Source organism: Arachis ipaensis, chromosome B07 (genome assembly GCF_000816755.2).
Source record: "Arachis ipaensis cultivar K30076 chromosome B07, Araip1.1, whole genome shotgun sequence".
Classification (NCBI taxonomy): Eukaryota; Viridiplantae; Streptophyta; class Magnoliopsida; order Fabales; family Fabaceae; genus Arachis; species Arachis ipaensis.
The window spans coordinates 53517395-53524826 of NC_029791.2; the positions used below are offsets into that span (position 1 = coordinate 53517395).

General features: G+C 39.2%; 1 long non-coding RNA gene across 1 annotated transcript in view; it reads left to right on the plus strand.

Moving 5' to 3' along the window:
- The window catches only part of LOC110264615, an 8999-nt gene extending 1778 nt beyond the window's left edge, over positions 1 to 7221 (plus strand). The window contains exon 3 of the long non-coding RNA XR_002350785.1: positions 7159 to 7221. This is a non-coding gene — a long non-coding RNA (uncharacterized LOC110264615). The remainder of the gene's footprint in view (positions 1 to 7158) is intronic.

Consider the following 7432-nt stretch of genomic DNA (forward strand, 5'->3'; position numbering starts at 1 on the left):
TATAGTTATTTACAGCCTTAATTTCAGAAATTATTTTATTAAGGATAATTAAGGCAAGTTTTGATTTATTGAATTTGAGATAAGTTATGATTATTACCCAATTTTATAATTATTGGATTATTTTCTATATTTGAATTATAAAGTTGGTAGTTGTGAAATAATAAGGATTTTTATATGATTTGTATTAAATAATTAATATTTTAAATATTAATACTGTTACTCTGAAAAATAAAGGGTTTAATTATATTATTTCTAATTATTCTGATTTAGGCATTTTATGGAAAATAATTTGTAAGATTGATGAGCAAATAGTATTTTTCTATATACAATTAGTGTTGGATTTAATTTGGGTTTCAATTATTACATTATCCCCAATTTCATTTGAAATTACCAATTTTCCCCTAACCCTAACTTTCAAAATAATGAAACCCTAAAGCCTTCATCCCAGTAGCCAAAACCATGCCTTGTCTCCCCTTTCACCCACGGTTTCCCCTTCCTCTATGAACAAAGAAACAGAAAACAAAGAAAGAAAGAGAGATCTAAGGGGGAGTAAAGGAGATTGGAGGAGAAGGAGGGGAGGGGGCCTTTGCTGCCACCTCGATCGCGCGCTTCTGCTGGCCTGAAGCCACCACCTTCACGCTGTCACGTCGCCACCGCCACTGTGCCATGGAGAAGAGGGAGAACACGCCCCGCCTCCGCCACTGTTGTTCCATCGAAGCTGGCGCAAGAAGAGGAGGAGAGGGCGCTGTCTTGCGCCGTCGCCGTCGCACCTGGGAGCTGCGGCTGCAAGCTCACATTGCCGCGTCGCCGTGCCATCATCACACCATGGATCTACTCTGTTCACGAGCTGAGTTAAGGGAGAAGAGATGAACGCGACAGGGAGGAGTGAATGAGCCGCGCCGGCGCTGTTGGGGCCTCACCGCCGCCGGAGAGAGGGAGACCGGAGCGGGTAAGGAGGAGGAGGGTAGTTCCTACCACCATTGGAGTTCTGCTACTGTTGATGCTACTGATTTCAAAGTGAAGGCCGCTGAGAAAAAGTGATTTATGGCTTAAATGCCAGTTTTATGAATTTGATGATGTTGGATGGTGGAAGTGCTGTTTTGTTATGGGCCGGAATGGCTGTCTATGATTATGAATATTGGCTGGTTCTGGATTGAACCGTGAGCCGGAATGGCTGTGTATGATATTGATTTATGGCTGATTGCCGAATGAGTTATGGGCCGTAGGGCTGACTATGAATTATGAATTTAAGCCGGATGGCTGAGATGGATGTTGATCCATGGCTGGGACTGAATGAATATATGCTTGAGATACCTGGATAGTAGAAAGGATTGTGGTTCGTCCCACTTGCTCCAGATTAGAGACTGTGATGCCTGGGTAGTAGCGGTAGTAGTGGTGATTCCACTCGCTCCAGGTTGAGCTTTTAAACACCCGCCTGGGTAGTAGCCGCAGTAGTGGTTATTCCACTGGCTCTGGGTTGAGCGGGTAGTAGCAATGAGGTTGTAGCTCAAACCTACTTGCTTCGCGATGGGTGTTTCTGTCCATGGTTAGCTACCAGGACGTGTCAGGTTGGCTATATAACCGACAGATGATATTATCAGCCACTAGGAACAGGCATGCATCATATGCATTTATGTGACATTGTTTGGGTGTGCATATTGTACTTGGTTTGCCTTCGTGACTATTTGAGATTAACTGCTACTTGTCCTACTTGCTGTAACCGTTTGTTTGTGCTTGAACTTCCTATCTGTGTTTGCAACTGGAACCCTGTTGGATTGTGGTGATTGGTTGTTGGCTAGATTGTTTGGGCCTAGGGCCGTGGTTGAAATGAGATGAACCGATGGTTGATTTTGGTTTTGTGTTTCTGGTTTGGAATAAAATATGAAAGGCTATTTTGTATGGTATTTATGGATGTACGTTATCGAACGAAAGTATTTTTGGGAGCGGTATTACGGTTTAAAGTTTTAAACAGGCTCATATTTTAGTATTAAATAGTATAAGTGTCGTCGTAATGTCCGAGCTATCAGAGTCGCGCAGCCGGAAGCATGAGCTTTGGTAGTTAGGGTGTTACATTATGGTATCAGAGCAGTCCTTCCTGTAGAGCCTGAGGAATGGACCGACTATACTTCGATTGCATACTCTGAGCGTCTGTCATGTACTAGGTCTTGTCGAATGACGAGAATTAGAGCTTTATGCACATGACGATCTATTGATTAACGCCGTTAGTCTTGCATTGCATAATTCTTGGTATTAAGTTTGACCGGCTTAATACTAGTGAATTATGTACATGAAAGCACTAATGGGTTATCATAGATGGTATACGAGTTTTGAGTAAATTGAATCGCGGGTTTTGGCAACGTTGGAAACTATTTCTCGAGGCTATTCAGTTGTGTGTCTTGAATTCTGTTCGAGTTGACCTGTTCCTTCATATCCTAACTTGAAATTCTTGTTTGCTAATCCTTTTGAGAAGTAGTTTGATTTTTTAACTCTGTTCCTCTATTCATATGCATTCTTGTTTGATCTTAAATGCATATGCTCGTTTGGAATCCTTGTTGCATCTATCTTCCTTTGTTTGAGTTCTTCTTGATTCACGTATCCCTTGATATAGCTTTGAACTTGTCTTAATGCGCTGTACATTTTAACTCCTGATTTTGAGCCCATTATTAGAGAAATTGTTGATTCAGTTTTTCTCTTACTTGACAGTGATCACAGCCAATTTTAAGATTTTATGAATTGCTGTTGATTAGATATATACTTATCTGTATATAAGACTTTGAAGATTACTTATACAGTTTAACAACTATTTATTCCTGATGCCTCGCCTGTACTTTTACTGGTTTACAGAATTGCACTTACTTTAAAAGTAAATTGACTTTCTAGTAATTTTACTATAGTTCCAATGTACATCTTCGTTTGATTATGTATTTGGGGTGTTTTTCAAAATTCCGGAAAGAAAGGGGATTTTTCGCTTTTATCCCGGTTGAGTTTCATTTGATAAACTTTACTTAATTCATCTTGATTTGAGTTTGATTTAGCATACTACATGGTTTATGCCATTGTTGTTCGTTTGAAAATGTTGGACTCATAGATTTCTTCTTATGAACGAACTCATTCCTTCTTAAGCTTTTTACCTCTATGAATGTCATACGTGATTCTGTTTTTAACTAATCTTTTACATCTTGTGAAATTACCATTGATCTTGGTTTGTCCTCTCTTGTGAATCTCATCCGTATGTGAGTTAGTTTGATTCGTTTCAAATTAGTGCATTGTTTATTCTCTCATTTTCTCTACAAGAGTTTTTAGTTAAAGATTTATCCTTGAGAAATTACTAATGATTGAGTTGTCTTTTCCTATGACTTTTGTATTCTTTTGGATCAATTGAAAGCTTGTTTGATGACTCATGCCTAGTGAATCTTGTTTGGACTACTTTGGTTTAAGATCCTTTCTTGTATGGCTTGACTCCTTTTTAGTACATCTTAAGCTTCTTGAATGTTCTTCTGAGATAGTGATTTCAAGAACACTTTTGGAGTCTTGTTTTGAACCTTTTAAAGAAGTTTTGAATTCTCTTTGAAGAAATATTAAATGGAATTTACTTTCTGTTGCTTGATTGAGATTGAAACCATTGTTCAATTTTGATGAAGTTAATTTAAAAATCGGCATGTGCTATTTTAAATGAGGTTTTGGAGAACTTCCTTGTTTAGTGGAAACCGATTCGTTTGTAACGCACTACTTATTTCCTTTACCAAATTGTAAGCAAATTTTTACTTCGGAGTTTCTTTTCTAAAAAGAGTTTAACTTCCTCTTTCGTACTTGCTATAAATGTTATACACGCCTGTTTGAATATGAAATTTTGAGAATTTTGAACAAGCATTTGATTACTTCCGAGTTTTTATGAACTGCTTTTGGTTAAGTTGTGCATCTAATTATCTTTCTAAAATATTTGAGGAAATATTTTAGCTCTTAGCCAAAGTTGTGTGCATTTGTTTTTGGAATTCTACAAAATCTACTTCAACATGAAATTGTATTGAAGTAAAGCCACATTTATGCTTTTACTACTCTCTTGAAGAATGTTTGTTGCTTAACTTTTCTTCTAGACTGCAAAGTGGTTTTTTCGCAAGTTTTCGACTCTTTCATGAACAATGTATCCGAAAGTATTTGTAATCGTGCTCTTGAGTTCTGTGAGCTTTGTCTTGGGTTCGAGATATTCTTTCCTGTAAACCTCCTACTTCTTCGACTCAATTTGAATTTGTTTCGAACTAAGGCGCTGGTTCTCTTCTTATTGGTCCTATTGAATTTCTTGGATTCAAGGGTTATCTTTGAAGTTGTCAATTGATTTATTTCTAGCAAACTTCATTGCTTGAGCGTCTTTGTTTATCTAGGAATTGGATACATTCTCTTAAATCTGTGAGCATTATCCTTGATATTGTTTCTCCATTCTAAATCTTGTATCCTTCTGAGTAGACTCGAGAATTGTTTGATATCACGTGCGACTTGTAGACGTATACGTAACGTGATACGTTAGTTCTTTAAGATGTGATATGTGTATATGGAAGGTGAAGCGGTAGGTGTGTAACGTTATGATGAGTTATGGGTGTTTTGTCCCTTGCAAACGAGCTTGCGGGTGTTAGGCTTATGATTGGCTATGAGGTTGAAAAGTGCTTGACGAAGTTGGAAAGTTGAAGCCTTGAGGTTGATATGAGATTAGTGTGCGGATGTTAAGCACGTCGTTTTAACCCCATCATGTTTTATAGCCTTCGATGCTTTGCTTTACTATCACATGTTTGAACCATGACATCTTTGCTTTGTGAACACCTATCTTGATTTGCACCCTATTTTGGCACCTCAAGTTTTTGTGAGGCATTGAGATCATATGACCTTGTGCATTGAACCTATCTTATAATGTTTGCTTTACAATCACACTCCTGCCTTTGTATCTTTATGCATACGACCATCCAAGTATTTGAAAACCGTATATATGTTTATATGTTGAGATATTTTTGCTTCTTCCTTAAATGTGTAACTGTTATGAGATTTCTTTCGTTTTGTATCAATTTTCGAGGACGAAAATTTTTATAAGGTGGGTAGAATGTAAGACCCAGAACCTTTGAAAAGTCTTTTTATGATCAAGTCTCAAATCATATGGTTATTTATAGCCTTAATTTCAGAAATTATTTTATTAAAGGTAATTAAGACAAGTTTCGATTTATTGAATTTGAGATAAGTTATGATTATTACCCAATTTTATAATTATTAGATTATTTTCTATATTTGAATTATAAAGTTGGTAGTTGTGAAATAATAAGGATTTTTATATGATTTGTATTAAATAATTAATATTTTAAATATTAATACTGTTACTCTGAAAAATAAAGGGTTTAATTATATTATTTCTAATTATTCTGATTTAGGCATTTTATGGAAAATAATTTGTAAGATTGATGAGCAAATAGTATTTTTCTATATACAATTAGTGTTGGATTTAATTTGGGTTTCAATTATTACATTATCCCCAATTTCATTTGAAATTACCAATTTTCCCCTAACCCTAACTTTCAAAATAATGAAACCCTAAAGCCTTCATCCCAGTAGCCAAAACCATGCCTTGTCTCCCCTTTCACCCAGGGTTTCCCCTTCCTTCATGAATAAAGAAACAGAAAATAAAGAAAGAAAGAGAGATCTAAGGGGGAGTAAAGGAGATCAGAGGAGAAGGAGGGGAGGGGGCCTTTGCTGCCACCTCGATCGCGCGCTTCTGCTGGCCTGAAGCCACCACCTTCACGCTGTCACGTCGCCACCGCCACTGTGCCATGGAGAAGAGGGAGAACACGCCCCGCCTCCGCCACTGTTGTTCCATCGAAGCTGGCGCAAGAAGAGGAGGAGAGGGCGCTGTCTTGCGCCGTCGCCGTCGCACCTGGGAGCTGCGGCTGCAAGCTCACATTGCCGCGTCGCCGTGCCATCATCACACCATGGATCTACTCTGTTCACGAGCTGAGTTAAGGGAGAAGAGATGAACGCGACAGGGAGGAGTGAATGAGCCGCGCCGGCGCTGTTGGGGCCTCACCGCCGCCGGAGAGAGGGAGACCGGAGCGGGTAAGGAGGAGGAGGGTAGTTCCTACCACCATTGGAGTTCTGCTACTGTTGATGCTACGGCTGTCGCACGACTGGCCGCTGAGAAAAAGTGATTTATGGCTTAAATGCCAGTTTTATGAATTTGATGATGTTGGATGGTGGAAGTGTTGTTTTGTTATGGGCCGGAATGGCTGTCTATGATTATGAATATTGGCTGGTTCTGGATTGAACCGTGAGCCGGAATGGCTGGGTATGATATTGATTTATGGCTGATTGCCGAATGAGTTATGGGCCGGATGGCTGACTATGAATTATGAATTTAAGCCGGATGGCTGGGATGGATGTTGATCCATGGCTGGGACTGAATGAATATATGCTTGAGATACCTGGATAGTAGAAAGGATTGTGGTTCGTCCCACTTGCTCCAGATTAGAGACTGTGATGCCTGGGTAGTAGCGGTAGTAGTGGTGATTCCACTCGCTCCAGGTTGAGCTTTTAAACACCCGCCTGGGTAGTAGCCGCAGTAGTGGTTATTCCACTGGCTCTGGGTTGAGCGGGTAGTAGCAATGAGGTTGTAGCTCAAACCTACTTGCTTCGCGATGGGTGTTTCTGTCCATGGTTAGCTACCAGGACGTGTCGGGTTGGCTATATAACCGACAGATGATATTATCAGCCACTAGGAACAGGCATGCATCATATGCATTTATGTGACATTATTTGGGTGTGCATATTGTACTTGGTTTGCCTTCGTGACTATTTGAGATTAACTGCTACTTGTCCTACTTGCTGTAACCGTTTGTTTGTGCTTGAACTTCCTATCTGTGTTCGCATCTGGGACCCTGTTGGATTGTGGTGATTGGTTGTTGGCTAGACTGTTTGGGCCTAGGGCCGTGGTTGAAATGAGATGAACCGATGGTTGATTTCGGTTTTGTGTTTCTGGTTTGGAATAAAATATGAAAGGCTATTTTGGTTCCGCATAGATAAACCGTTTTGAAAGGCTTTTGAGTTTTTTAGAATTGCTTCCCAAAAACCCTCTACTGAGAACCCTTTCGAGGATGATGTTCTCACCCCCCTACATTTTTCCCCTTTCAGGATATGGGCGCAGAAGTCACGAAGAGTTTATTTAGTTGTTGTTGAGATGCTCTGTCTTGCTTTAGTTATGGTTTATTGAACCCTCGTCATTATCTTGATATATTCTGTAAGAGGGATAGGAATTGTATTGGCTAATGCTTGTAAAGTTATTTATATATATTTATGTATATATATGGATGTACTCTTTATGAGTTGTTGTAAGTTGTATGGTATTTATGGATGTACGTTATCGAACGAAAGTATTTTTGGGAGCGGTATGACGGTTTAAAGTTTT